This window comes from Neodiprion virginianus, chromosome 6 (assembly GCF_021901495.1).
Source record: "Neodiprion virginianus isolate iyNeoVirg1 chromosome 6, iyNeoVirg1.1, whole genome shotgun sequence".
Taxonomy (NCBI): domain Eukaryota; kingdom Metazoa; phylum Arthropoda; class Insecta; order Hymenoptera; family Diprionidae; genus Neodiprion; species Neodiprion virginianus.
Window position 1 is genome coordinate 18,467,085 of NC_060882.1, and position 15,376 is coordinate 18,482,460.

The window sequence follows — 15,376 nt, forward strand, 5'->3', positions numbered from 1 at the left end:
CGATTATTTATTCATGTATGAAGAATTTATCGGGTATAAAGCTTCTGGGTTACCGAAATTTTTAATGACATAATGTCGTAACTGCGATTATCGAAAAAAAATTTTCCACTTGGTTTCACGCCTAAAGTAAAATCTTACAGCACGGCCATCAATTATTCATTACTCATTTCACAGATCATTATACATTCTGAATATGAACTGAGAAATTTTACTTAAGTCTAAAAGCTCGACGCTTTTTTTCAGAAACTAACCGACGAAAGTCAGGGTTCAAAATTCTATGGTAGAACTATATCGGTGACCTACGCATTGCTACATCAAAAGGTACGGATATTACGTACAAACGAATGATATTGATCATCTCCGTCTCGATACATTTGTTACAAATCTACCTAGTCGTTTGACTAAAACGGTAGTATATCAAGCGGACAGACAGACACACATGACGCATTTGGCGCACCGTGTCGTAAATCGATTCGATTTTCTCGCCCCAATACTTTCGAGGTTACCCCTTTAAAATGCGATATAACGTGAAATGCGCAAAAAATCCGACTTTAACACCACCGATATCCTTTTTCCTCGTTCAGTATTCCTCTATTGAACGAGTCCCCGGAAACTGATAATAACAATACCGTAAATAATAATAATAATAATAGTAATAACAACGACCAGAGCGTGTGTTGCGAAATTTATCTTTTACCGCAAAACGAGCGAATGTAGTTGTATTTATTATTATAGTATAAATGTAGATATAAGGACTGTTCGTTTTTCTAAAGAAAGTTCTGTTCTTGAGAATGAAAATAAACAGTTTGTCCGCTTTAGAAACGATAATCATCAACGGTGCCATGCGGCATGCATATATTATTTTAAACGCTCGATCCTTAGTTAATGTTACGTTTACTAAATAGGTGTACCTATAATTTCTTAAAACTGATTAAGGTTGTGTGAAATTGGAATGTTCAACCATCGAGTCATCCGTAATAATAATCATTATTTTAAAGTGAAAAATGATTTTGTACGACGAAAAAAAAGCATGAAAAATTTCAAGGCAATCCGTTCAACTGTTGCATCATTAGACTTTGATAATTCAGTTTTCTGCAAAAGAAAAAAAAATGTTCGTGGGAATTGAAAACAAGCTTGAAAAAAGTTATAGGTTTAACCATATTCCATCTCTTTAAATGATCTTAAGCTTTTACCTTCTGAAAAATTTATGAACATTTGGAGTGGAAGGAAAACTGAAATGAAGTGAGTGAATGTTGAAAAATCAAAGATATAAATCTTGGATGGTAAAACTTGAAAATTCGTTAATGTAGTGCGCATTTTTCCCGACGAAAATCGACACAGTCAAATACAAGAAAGAAAGTTCTTGAAATATTCAAGAAACAGGAGAAAATTCAGCAACAGTCGAGAAGATATTTGCACAAAAAAGTTTTATAGTTCTCGGGGCTAAATTTTCGGCAGTCAAGGCGTCAAATCCATCTAAAGTGAGTCTTTGCCGTCTGATCTGTGAAGAGAAAGACAATTTCCGAGCTGTGATTGCCGGCTTAACTTGGAAGGACGTTGTAAGTCCTAAAAAGACCCAATAAGACCCACGCGAAACGACGCGAGAAGGTTTATCCGCCTGTTTCTTATTCTGTCCCAAATCGATCCAAATCTCTGTGAGAATTTCTGGTCTTCGTGCATTTTCGTTTTCCATTTTTTATGCGAACTTGCCGGCACCTTATAGAGACAACGTTTTGTTCTTTATTAGTCACTGTTCTTCAAATACTGAGAGAAATTTTTAGTTCCGGTTACCGCTCAGTCCTTGACTATTTTCATTTTTTACCACAATCGAAAAATATAGTTACAGGTACAAAATGAAAATTAGTTTTCTAGCTGTTACCGGAAAGTCTAATATCCGTTACTATTATTTCTCATTACGATCACTGTTGCTATATTTTCTTGTAACTGTTGCGAAAATTCAATGCTTGTGCAACGATAAATTGTGATGCTAAAGCCTCGTTTAACTAAAAAAGTACAGAAAACCGAAAAAATTGATTTTGCGTTGCAATTACCAAAAAAGGATCGACGATAGCGCAAAATGGTTAGGCGTACCTTGTTTTTCGTAACTCTAACAATATTCAAACAGTTTTTTTTTTTTTTAACCATACCTGTTTTACTGAATTTTTCTAGTTACTATAACAAATGAAATTTTTCTCAGTGAACGAGCCGTAATCCTCGCTAATTGCCAATCGTAATCAACGTTCGCGTCTAGTTCGGGTATCGCCATATTACGCATCCCGCGTATGGCCATAATTGAAAACGTATCAAACGAAAAGAATAAGGTAAAATGTCTCATCCAGAAGCCGAAATTTCAACCGCACGAGTAGCGAGCTTTCTCCGAAATCGTTTCTCAATTTTCTCGAGTATTCGCTATTCCCCCTGCAGATTTCTCTTCCACGCACAAATCAAGTGCGTTCACCGTGCCCACTTTGCGTTGAACGAGCGTACATTGAAGGAGGGAATTGACGTCGCTTGTCTAGTTTTATTTTTATTTTCCCCACTCTCGCGTGCGATGAAAGTCCCAAGATTGTTACGAGAACTTCGAGTGTCAAAACATTTCAAAGAGTTCTTCAATCGAATTTCAATGTATTTTCCATCAACCTGCAGTATCTGATAGCAAAGTTCGTGAAAAAAATGCGAGGAGCCTGAAGTGTGTTATCAGAGAGTTTGAGCTTCTGTCTTCTGTTCTTGTAGAAAAAAAGAAACAAAAAATACCGTCCTTTCGATGCCTTTGAAGAAAAAGAAAAGTTACACTTATCGACGGAGACTTAGTACTATTGAAATTCGCAGACGAATATTGTCGAATCCACGGTATCGCAGACAGCGCAAAACTGAAAGCCGTCCAAGTGATGTATCATGACCCGTTTTTAAAGTCTAAAAGTCGGGCGGCATATTTTTTCAAGGTAAAAAAAAAAAACAAAAAGAAAACGGATCGTAAGACATTCTTGAAACGTCTTTTTGCCGTCATTCAGTATTCCGCACTCTGGGACTTTCCACGAAAATTTGATAAATTTTTGTTCTTTTGAAATTGAATGAAAATTGAGAATTAGGAATCTTCGAACACTCTCGACGTCACGTGTGTTTCAAAGTGCACCGGAAAATGAAAAAATAAAACGAAATTACGCGTTATACAAAGAAGTTGCCGAGAGAACAGCGCAAAGTCTTATATACGGAAGTGACTTCACGCAGCCCGGAAATTGACGAAGTGCATTAACATAAATTTCACTCTGCCTGCAAGCAGAGAAAATATCCTGGCCACTTTCACATATTTGTATCTGCTCTCCGTCTGGCCCAGTCACGACGATATACGTGACATCTATATGCATACATTTACCCGCTGAACAAAGCACTAAAATTTAGTGATGACGATAGGTTCGTTATTGCAAAGCTCTCTTGGCGTACGACGTATTATATCCCATCGTTATTACCTTCTTTTTAATTTCCTTCCCTTCCCATATTTCGCTCAGTTTTATTTCTATCTTTTCTTCCTCTTATCCTCATCTACACGTATGCATGCGGCACCTGCGCACATGCACATCGACCCTCCTCGCTCAGGATTCTGTTGTTCTAACAATTCCCCCCCTCCGTGTTAGTCGTGTTTTTTCACCTCTTTTTATCCCGTTTCTTTGTTTCCACCCTCTCTCCCTGGCCCTTTGTTTCCTTCTGACCCTCGGCGCGAATGCGTTACCTCTAACCAAACTCCGTCTACATTTTCTCACGTTGAAGGCCCTGATGTATCAATCTTCGAACCCTTGGCGAACCGGCCAAGATAAAGCTAGTTTTACCTGGTACCTATATCACAGAGATGGACTTCAGATCCTATTTACTTAATTGTCAGCGATGTTGAGTTATGAGAATACGCAAGCTCAAGTCGGTACTGGTTAAATCGAGCCCTTTGCTTTCCTCTCTTTTTCAAATATTTACAGGTACTCGTAGTCAGTGGATTATTATACGAACACGTTCCTCTCTACGCAGCTCGCGTCGTTCATCAATTCTTATGTATAATATAATATAATATTCTTCTGCAGCTCGATACTATTGTTGGAATATACGTGTGCAGGGATTCCATTTGCGAGTGAAGGCGGGAGAGGGAAAAGGCGGAATGAAACCAGACTGCGAGCCGAGATATTCCGATAACAACGCGTCTGGCTGGAAATAAAAAAAAAACAAGATAACTTGATAGTTAGGAAAAGTAAAATAATTCAATGGTAACGGTATCAGTCATTAATGCTCTGCTTCGTACTGGTTCGCGGTAAAAAAAAAAACCATACCTGAAACCTTTAGTCCAACTTATAACTTTCCATGCTCACTATGCCGATATATACTCGAAAAATAATCAAGTGAAAAAACTGAAGACACAATTTTCAAGTATCTAATAGTCGGTGAATCATTTCTCATGCCATCCTTGCCACGGTCAGTGATGAACTTGTCCCGCATCTGGTTACAGCGATATACAGAGCCACTTGTTGGCAAGATGTCGTTACGGTCTAAGTGCCATCTTCTTCTTCCTGCACAACTTGACAACTGTGCTAATAGGAGCACCGAGTGCCAGGGTTCACTGAAAAACGAAAAAAAAAAAAATAGACCTACCGAGTGAAAAAGAGTTCAGAGTCCGTGAAATTTATTCTGGTTCACCAATTAATGATCACGACTTTATCAAGTCGTATTTTTCCTCGTCGTTCATGGGATTGAAGTTCGTAACGTTGATGTGACGATGCGTTTTTTAAAGACTAATTGTTTTATAATTACTTTAGGATTGTCTGAAATTCTGTGAACCCTAATTAGTATTAACGTAGTTATATTTGAGAAAGTAAACTGCATCTTCGAAGTTGTATACCATAGTTGCAAAGCAGTGATTTTTCATTCACCGTTACGTTGTTACGTTAACGTTACATCACTGAAAGAACAATACAGTGAAAAATGTCCTCGACCTCCATTTAAGGTCAAGATGAATCATTAAAACCGTCATAGTGGTGATAAAAATGGTTAAACTATATCCAGCAATAACTCCATTGGATTTTGAAGTAGAAACTAATAGTGAAGCGACTGCTGCTACTCAAACCTACAGACGTTGTGAATTTTCATACCGTGTGGAACAGTTCTATTTACCATCTAAATACGAATGAAGACTGGGCTTCCTCGAGGTATCCAAGTTCACCAAACCTAACCAACTTCAACCAAAAAGGAATTTGACACGTCTGACAACACGCGTCGTTATCCTTAGACGCAAATCACTCGGCCCTGCAGCAACGTCGTTTTATAAACGGGAGTAAAAACCTGCAAAGTCGTTGTCTTTTATCATGGTTTAGAAGTTACCGGAGTCCGAAACCTTCCCGCAGGCAGGTTGGTCTGAAAATTTAGAAACGTGGCTTCTTGGTGTAACAATGATCTCGCGCCTGGGTTTCTCCTCAGGCCCCGCGTCACTCTGGCGAATGCCATGCATTCAATACCCTCCCAGTGGTACCACCATCCCCCCCGATATATGCTCCGAATATATTATCGCCCCTTCGCCTTTTTTCGTACTCTTTGTTTTCCTCGCTCTCCCTCGGCTCCCTCTCCCTCTCTCTCTCTCTCTCACTCTTTCTCCCTCTCGCTCCTCTTCCCTTTCTTTCGCACATCATTCGAGCTCTTTGTTTTCTTCCGTTTTTTAACCACTCGCCCGCCCGCCATCAAGAACCTCACCAGACAAGCACATCAATCTTCTTAGCTGGATGAATATAGAAGCAACCACCGAAGTCGGAGACCATGAGCTCGCTGAGTTGGGGGAAAAAGAGGTTCACCAACTATTTACTCTCGGTTTTTGCTCACTCGTAAACAGTGTCTGTAAATCCTTCGGGGGAAACATGGATGATCGGCCCCCATCAAGGTACGGGCAAAGGCTGCATCTTCCACATTTACCCGGAATAAAGGTTGAAGAGGTATTACGTATACATATTTACCTTTGGAGGAACGATTTTCACGGGCCGGCGAGTCTCGGGAGAGCTTTTCATTTATTTATTTATTTTTTTCTGTTTTTCATAACGCAGTATCTACTTCTTCTCAACTTTTTCTCGTACTCTTCTTTCGAAAGAGTTTACTACTCTTTTTAAGTGTACATATCCAGGGTGAAAGTCGGAATCCTTTAAACGTCGTATTTCTCATAGCTTCGGGCAGTCAAAGTAAAGGCGTCTGTTGTTATATTATGCTTCAGCAATACAGCTACGCAGTCTTAGTCGAAAGCCTTTGAAATCCAATATTAAAATTATCTCTAGACTCGGAAAAAATTTTCATTCGAATCAGCGATTTCTTTGTACTCACGTTCAACGTACATTCAACATATTTGATCAAAAACTAATTATTCAACGAGTAGAGTCGAAAGAAGAACGGCTTAAGTTATCCAACGGAATTTTGCACCCAGCTCAATGACGATTAAATTCTGTATCAGCGTGCTTTGGAATTCCCAACTAATTTATCCAAGTCAACTCACGATCAGTGCAACGGGAATCAGTCAACTCTCAACGTGATCGTTGTAGAAGACTTGAACCTCCGAGTCAGTGAATCCAATGGCTTATTATAAAATGCGAAGTCTCATAAAGGAACCGTCAGAGTCCAAACAGCTGTTGTCTAATGTTGCCGAGATTATGAGACTGCACAGACGTCACGAAATCCATTTATTAAATAATTCATGTTTGACGAACCGCAGCCATTCGTTGAAAAAAATCCATCCCGTGCACAGCTTGACCCATTTCTCAGCTTTGTCGACTTCGCCGTATAAGCCGGGAAGGATTTGCAAACTGTCTTGCATGGTTCTTCATTTATCGGAAAATTGGTGCTGTAATATTCAGATAAACTTCTGACGCTGAATTTATGCTCGAGAGATCATCCTCTGGGGACTAAGAGTGACGTTGGATGAGAAAGCTAGGAGAGTGTAGGGAAGACGTCAGGCTGCATAACATCCAACGTCCGACGTTCTTGTCAGTCGCAGCATGTCTGGTGCAATAGTTGGGTAAGGTTGAAAACGTGGGTGCAAAAGCCGTTCCCACACGCTTTGATCACCTACGAGATCCATAAAAGTCAACCTTCACTTTGGTCCCCATGTTTGTATAAAACATGTCACCGCCACATTTTCTCTGTCCGTGGTTATAATCTCTTCGCGAGATGATAGTTACCCTTATTTTTACATAAGGATATTGATTATGCGACAACTGATTTTTGTCCCTAGTCGAGCGAGACGATAGTGAGAAAGAAGGACGATATTATTTTGAGAATTCGAGGTTGTGTAAAGAATGCTCGCAGGTGCCGGGTGGATAAATAATTAAGTACACTTTGTTAACAATTGCACAATAATCTTTTATTACAGCCTTAGCACGAATACATCTTCAATTCAGCGAGGTTCACAAGTAACAGGAAAAGAGGAAGAGACAGACTGTACATGTACATCAGTTTCATTGGCTTAACACAAGTAACGCTATACACAACGAATACCAACGCCCCCTGTTGGTCAGGTTTAACGTCGGTAATGTAGTAAACTACAGAGGTTAAAGTATCGCAACTGGATAGCAGTTTTGAGAACTATGGTACAACTTTTTTATTTTCTTCTTGGCTTGGTCTGTTACTCGTAAATGTCCCTCAATGTCCCTACGAATTTGACCTGAAAAATAATTCAGATGAAATTCTGATGAAATTTTCAAATTTGTAAAACATCGCGGAGGCTCCATTTTTCTTTTTCTCTGCTTAATCGTCCTTAAATTCGGTTTGTCGTCGCGTCGAGCGCCGCGGTGATTGGAGACGCCATATCTGACAGGCGGTGAGCTAAGTGACAGAGGTGAACCGAAGGGTTTAAAAATTTGTGGAGACTAGCAGGTGCGTCTGAAGCGCCGGCGTCGAAGGACGGCGGAGTTTATATAGGATCCGAAAATCATTGAGGCCATAAAAGCGAATTCCTGTTGTACCAGGTGTTCGGTCGTATTTATCGCCATGGTAGAATTTTCCACAAGGGAAACGGGACAAGGGCTGATGGTGCTGTATAGTGACTCATAACTTCGAGTCGTCGATTATCGAACGGTTCACTGCGTAATTGAAATCGTTTCCTTGAAACTTTCGAGGGTGGGATTGGCTTGTAAACTGTACTTTTGACAAAAAGAAAACTAACTCATTTTACTAGAACTTGCTAATGGTTTTCCCGATCGCTTTATATTAGTTTAGCGTTCATAATGTCCCTGGTTCATTTTACCTCCGCTGATGTGTGCATAAGGATTAAATTCTTGCCCACAGCTCGCAGTCTTCCCTTCGCCTTTTTCCGCACAAGTGGTACATTACGAAACTTCTCTGTAACACCACATTATGTCTATGTATAACTGTGAACTTGATTCACCCACTATATCACTCACTATATGCGGAGCATTCCAGATATTTTTGTAAATATTAGCTATTAACTAAGAAAAAAAAAATACGGGAATATGATTTTATGAAAATTGATATTTTTCTTAATCTTGAACTTTTGAAACATTCCTCACTAATGAACGTAAAATCTGCAAATGACAAACCTGCCGTGTTCCACGTTTACAGGTAATTTAAGGGAAAAGTTGGGGAGATTTGTAAAAAAAAAATGTGCCGTAATCGATTCCGATCAAATTTCCACACAACATTCGACATAGGGAAACAAAAATTTTAAGACCAGAATGGATATGCTCAGAGTTCTAGTTTCGGAGTTACGAATATTTAAATAATTCGTTATTAAATAATGATTTGCTTTCTTTCGAGCCAAATCCTGCTTATGGATGGATGAGTTTTTGATTTTCAGGCGACAAAACTGTGTGAAAAAAACAGATTAAAAATCTTCATTACATCCCCCCTTAAACTACGAGTAAACGAAATTTACAGAAATGTCTCCTTTACGGTGATAATACGATATGGCAATTTTTGAAAAAAATTCGCCGTCATGAGTTTCGTTCGTTGGTTGAAATGAGCTGAAATGCCACATATTAAACACGCAATTCGGGACCACATCAAACATTAACCCCCAGGTTTACCCGGGCATGAGATACGATGTGTAAACATTTTCCACGCATGTTCACCGCGCACTAAATACTGAGCCCATTAGCTAATAATAGTCAGATTTTAAGGGCAACCTCACCATTATGTGTATGCCAAACTCGCAACTTAATTAGCCAATGTCAACAGCGCCGAATGGCGTAAAAACAGTTTTAAAAATTCGGAAACATTATCGACAACGAAAATTATGCGTAAAATAGTACACATATCGTTCTATCAAAACTTGTAGCTAAAACTAAATATTGTGAAATTTTGGTTAACAAATAGTGATACCTATACAACCTATGGCCAAAAGCTCGGTTTACTTTGGTTGAAATTGTCGAGGGAATATTTACTGAATCGATATTGGACAGCCGTACCTTGAATTTGCGTGAAATTTCGCATTTCGCTGGAGTCTCACCGAATGCACAACAGCCGTGAAAATTCCACTACGCGTGTAATCGATGATGTTTGTAACAGTTTCAAATCGCCCTGGACAGCGGTAATAATTTCCACGGACTTTTACTACAACGCTCTAGAGAAGGATGAAAATTTTTGAAAAATTTTCGAAGACTCGAACTTATCTCTTTACTTATATTCTTGCATTTTTGTGTATCTCTTCTTGTTTGTTCTTCACCAATGACGCCTCGTTTACTCCCCCTGATACCACCGAAGGCTTTCATTCCGGGAAAAAAAGAAAAATTAACCTATACTTCAAAGGCGCAAACATTTGAACTTCGGTTTTCACCGCCAGGCATCGGTCGTACGAATTTACCTGTGTCTGTAAATATTTTGAGTCTGTGATACATATGAATATTGACGATTAAGTGTATATAAGTATATACAGGCACAACTCGAGGGTTGATTTTTGATTACAGTCACGAGGAAAAGCTCATATTTTGTTGAATCGATAAATGCGTTTACAATCCTTCGTTTCACGGTACCGGGATTTCTTTCCTCCCTTCCTGTCTCACTTTCTCTATTTCCACTTATTTGATTTCATCGTATCCTTTTGACACCGCGAAATTGGTTCCATTCGTAATAAGAACGATATTCTTTCCTTATACGGATCGCTTATAGATGTATCGTGTATACGAAAGATCTTTGAGCGTAATTACCAATGTTATTTTTTTCTATTGCCCTTTCGGCAACAATAATTTACACAAATATATGTATAACGGAGATTCGTCCTTTATGCATCGACCATTGTACGATGTTACTTTTGTACTTTAGTACGTCAAAGACGTGACCAGCAATTTGTTGTTGTTTGTTTTTTTTCAAGTTTCAAGCAAATCTCAAAGCTAAGATATCAAAGCGCTCGAGTTTCACTTCCAACGACTGCTAACTCTCCGTTTTGAATAGGTATACTTTCATTCGCAGTATAATATGTCTAAGAGCAACACGGCTGTGAGATTCGGACTCGCTGTGTGATCTTTAAGAAAAGCCAACGGAGGATGTAACTACTACGTGTACGCACCTACATACATATCACATATATATACGAGTTTCAACATCAATCCGAGAAAATATCGGTACATATTATGGGGCTAATTAAAACTTTTCCGCTTTTGTATAATATAACAGCAATTACTTTGTACTTGTGCAGAATCAAGCTCGTTATTCAAATTGCTCAGTGGCTATGGTGTAAAGATTACGGTACAATCTTTGTTGCCGCCAACTGAATTCTCAACAGCTGCTCGCAGTGCTTATACAACCTCGAACAGAATATCCACCGTTTTTTATTTGAATAATTATTATCATAATTATCCTGCAGTATGGGATTCTATAGGTATAGATTATACCGATTAATGCACTTCTCCGCGAAGAGCAAAAGTTTCACTAACTATAAGTTGAAGTTGCTACTCTTTAGAACTCGTATTATAGTTTCCGTTGGGAAATCGCGGAATTAAATTATAAATATTCCTATATGTTCAACTGCGACAATGTTTTAATCATTCATTTTTTTCTCTTCGATCACTGAAGCGATTGTCATCATTTATTTGCAAGCTAAAGACGCCGTGTTGTATCCGATGAAAATAATCGGTCTACAGTCTGAAAGAAATCCATCGGCTAACCCGCATTGCGAGTATAAAAGAAAAGGTATTATCTTCATTTAACGCATCCGACAACCCTTGTGTATCGATAGCCCTCGTCTCCAGACGCGTGAGGGTAAAGTGCAAGCACAGATTTGTGTGTATCGACCAATGATTTTGACAAACAGTATAACAAATCACTTGGGTGAACACGCTGAACGGATTTACTCCACCATCCCTCCGCGCTCCATGCAGGAGTTATCGAACATGCACTGAGAAAAATTTTTAACTCCGGTTATCGCTCAGTCCTTGACTATTTTCATTTTTCATCACAATCGAGAAAATATAGTTCTAGGTAGAAAATGAAAATTAGTTTTCTAGCTGTTACCGGAAAGTCTAGTATCCGTTACTATTCTTGCTCATTACGATCACTGTTGCTATATTTTCTTGCAACTGATGCGAAAATTTAATGCTTGTGCGACGATAAATTGACGTCGAAGCCTTGTTTAACTAAAAAAGTAGAGTAAACCTCGAAAACTGATTTTGCGTTGCAATTACCGAAAAAGGATCGACAATAGCGCAAAATGATTACGCGTACCTCGTTTTTCGTAACTCCAACAATATTCAAACAGTTTTTTTAACGATACATGATTTACTGAATTTTTCTAGTCACTGTAGCAAATGAAATTTTTCTCAGTGTGAGTGTGAAATTGGTGAACCGTGATTGTTGCAGCTGGAACAAGCGCAGTTTGAAAAATCACGTCATCGATCAAAGTCCGAACAAAGGGATTGACGATAATTCAAATAACGCCACGTAATTGATGTAAAAATATAAATATAGAAAATTGCCGACCTTTGGTGACCACTAAAAAGTCATTCGGTTGTATCGACAAGGTTAACGTACCTGTGAATACAAAAGTAACATATTTCCGTGATTTTACCTTCATTCAGTTACATTCGAAGAGGGATCGACACGCGAGTCGTGGGTCGAAAGTGGTCGTTGTTCCAATGTCCCGTCGACTGTTTATCCGCAGTGTAATATAATCTCGGATAACGCATATCGCCCCCCTTTTCCGAGGACATGACACGCCCTGATCAATGCGCGTCAAAAATTTTTATCTGCAGCCGGTAGGTATTATGTGCACACGTAAGGATGATTGAACGGCTGTGATTAACGTTGACGTGAAAGCGGTGCGTTTTACCAACATGCATCCTGTCCCGCACAAAAGAACCGCGATTTATACGACGCGCTGATAACACGCTTCCACGATTACAATATTCAAGGCGCTATAATTCGACCGGACAAAATACAATACAAACGGGGAATACAATGGGGCTGCAGGGCTGGATTCGGGAGAAAATATCATATTCTCATGCTCAAATAATCAACGTTGCGCGTTATCGGGGTGATTTTATCCAGTATAATCACCTCGGATATATTCACCTCATCTTTTATTCTTACGGAGATAGTGTGAGTTACGATTTTCTAGCCTTCATTTTCACGTAGCTAAATCTGCTGTTCATCTTGATATTTTTTTACGGTAGAGAAGATAAGATAAACAGCTTACTGAATCGTATAAGGTGACGTCAATAGGACTCGAAACGCAGAAGTGAATTTTGCGAACGTAAATTATGCAACAAAAATGTTCCTCTGAAAGAAACTTCTCGCAATTTACTATCAATGAGCGAAAGGATTTGCTTCAGAAAAACATATTTCGCCACTTAAATTACATTTCACTTGATATCACCAGATTTTTCGTTATTTCAAAAAAAAAAGAACAACCGTCAAGACGGTCCCATTAAATCACCCTCGTTACCTCGACAAAAAATTATTCCCAGTAACAACATATCTTTTTCTGACGTCCGCAAAAAAACATTTCCTTCAATCAACATTAGTTTTATTTTATTTTTTTTTTTTAAGTGTATTAAGAATCTCCCGTTCTTATGGTTATCTATTTATACCACATTACGTATAGAGATAATTGCTTGAGGAGCCGTATCTTTCATTTTACCTCGATAAATAATCTCATCTTCGTCTGATAGTAGTACTCGTTATCTTGCAAGCTACATAATTATAACGAGCTCCTTGAACTCGATTTTGAACCTCGCGCCCAAGCCCAACGTCAAAAACATGTCAAGCTCCGATCGCTGGTGAAAGAAATTTGGAAATTGTTCGCGCTCCGCGATCGCGTCTCAAGTATTTCCGGAATTTGATTCTAACCTTAGTCGTAATCCCGGATCGTCATCCCTCCGTCCCCCAAGATACCAGCCATCGACAACAGCAGATGTCAGAGCCCCGAAAGATGGCCGAGCGAGGGGAACTCGTGTCTATGAGACACAGGGGGTATAAGGGGGGGGGGCAGAGTTTTATTGCCCTGCTGATAACGGATGAGAACTTTTACTCCAGGCGGTGCCCGTGACTCATCGCATTTTCCTAGAGAAGAAACCCGAGGTCTGCAGGGGTGCGAGACCGGCGGACCCTTCGAGAAGGCTGGCACCGTGGCTCCGACGTCGATGACAGTACAAAACGGTACGGGGGATGAAACATATTGTGCTCCTTCCCCGCAGGAGTCTCATTTCCAGCTACATTTCCGCCCCGTAACCACCGCAATGAAATTCCTTTTTATTTCCGTTTTATTAACCACCCATTTCTACCTCACTTCCTTCCTTCAACTACTCTTTGTCTAGCCAGACTCACGCCCCAGTATTATCTCTTGGCGTTTCCTGTTTTAACGACTGTTTCCTCCTTCGTTTGAATTTCGAAAGTTGGCGAGTATGTCGCGTAATCGCCGAAGACTCGTTACTACTAATTTCAAGTATCCTTGCCTCGCGGTCATAGTGATGTAACAAACTTACCTGGCGTTGGGTAGACTTGATTATATTAGAAGCCCCTGCGAGGCTTTGAACCTTGTGTAGAGGATTGTATCATCATATGCAGGGTGACTTGTGATAATCAAGTGGAAGTAAAACTTCTTTAACGTACACGTTGACGAAGCTTGCATAATATTGCAAAAACGCTAGCTATTTACATGCTCATTTGAGGCAGGTATTTTTTCTCATCTTTAATAGACTCGAAATTTATAAATTGGAATTACTTGATTTCGATGAAACTTGCTACTTCAGAGTTTTTTGAGAAGGCTGATTACGGGCATAAAATTGAAATCCAAAAGTGCAAAATAGTGGATCTAGAGAGCCTACCATTTTCAAATCTTAGATTCTTGATTCAAATTTGTAATTAATGCCTTCAGAAACACTCAGGTACCAAGTTTCGTCCAAATCCAGTAATTTCCTGTATTTCAGTTGGAACCATAATGGATCGAAGCTTTAAGTTCGAGTTCGTAATTATCGACTACGAAAATCCCGGGTCTTCAAATTTCGATTCAATCAGCGGTCAGGAAAATGTAGGCCCCAATTCGTTGAATACAGCTTGCAGCTTTGCTGCATCGTAGCTTCATCCAATACGCGCGCTGAAAAACTTTCACTTAGACTTTACCATCCTCATTTTGCATGCACATCACGACCTATTGGGCTGACGATCTGGGAGTTACGGTACACGTTGTATAGAGACTACGAAAAACAGTTTCTCGACCATCTGGACCGGACGCACTTTTGCCACTTTGAATCCAACCAAAAAAAAAAAAAAAATACAACCGCAAAAAAGTAGTTGCAATTGCAGACGCGTATTTACACGCATAGTTTCATTGATAGCAACCAAGTACGTAACGAGTGATTACAATAATTCGCGAAAAGAATAGCGGCCATCTGGCCCATCGTAAAAACCCCGGAGAATATCCGATGAAAAGACCACTCGTTCGAACAATAACTCGTTCACAGGGACTAGAAGTGGGAGGAATGAATAGGCAGTTTCAAGAAACGACAGGAAATCGGAAAACGGACTTCGGATTAATGACGTCCATTATCGTCAAACTCGATTATTATATTTTTGTGACGCGGAAGTAGTCATCATACTTTGAGCCATAAGTACAGTACAAGTACTCAGCTTCCCAGAACTGCTGTTTTCTTCAGCCAATGGACGATGCCATGGGGTACTTTTAACGTTACAGAAATTCTTTCGCCTCCTGCATTACAGTTTCAGCTGGGATAGATGTAACGGTTTTGATCACTTTACCACACTGAGAAAAATTTCATTTGTTACAGTAACTAGAAAAATTCAGTAAAATATGTATCGTTATAGAAATTGTTAGAATATTGTTGGAATTACGAAAAACGAGGTACGCGTAACCATTTTGCGCTATTGTCGATCCTTTTTCGGTAATTGCAACGCAAAATCA

The 15,376-nt window shown here is 39.4% G+C and overlaps 1 protein-coding gene across 1 annotated transcript in view; it reads left to right on the plus strand.

Annotated features, from left to right (window-relative positions):
• The first annotated feature begins 287 nt into the window (after positions 1 to 287).
• Positions 288 to 15,376, plus strand: part of LOC124306969 (igLON family member 5-like) — an 81,753-nt gene continuing 66,664 nt past the window's right edge. Inside the window, exon 1 of the mRNA XM_046768196.1 lies at positions 288 to 321. The gene's annotated coding sequence lies outside the window, so the exon portion shown is untranslated. The remainder of the gene's footprint in view (positions 322 to 15,376) is intronic.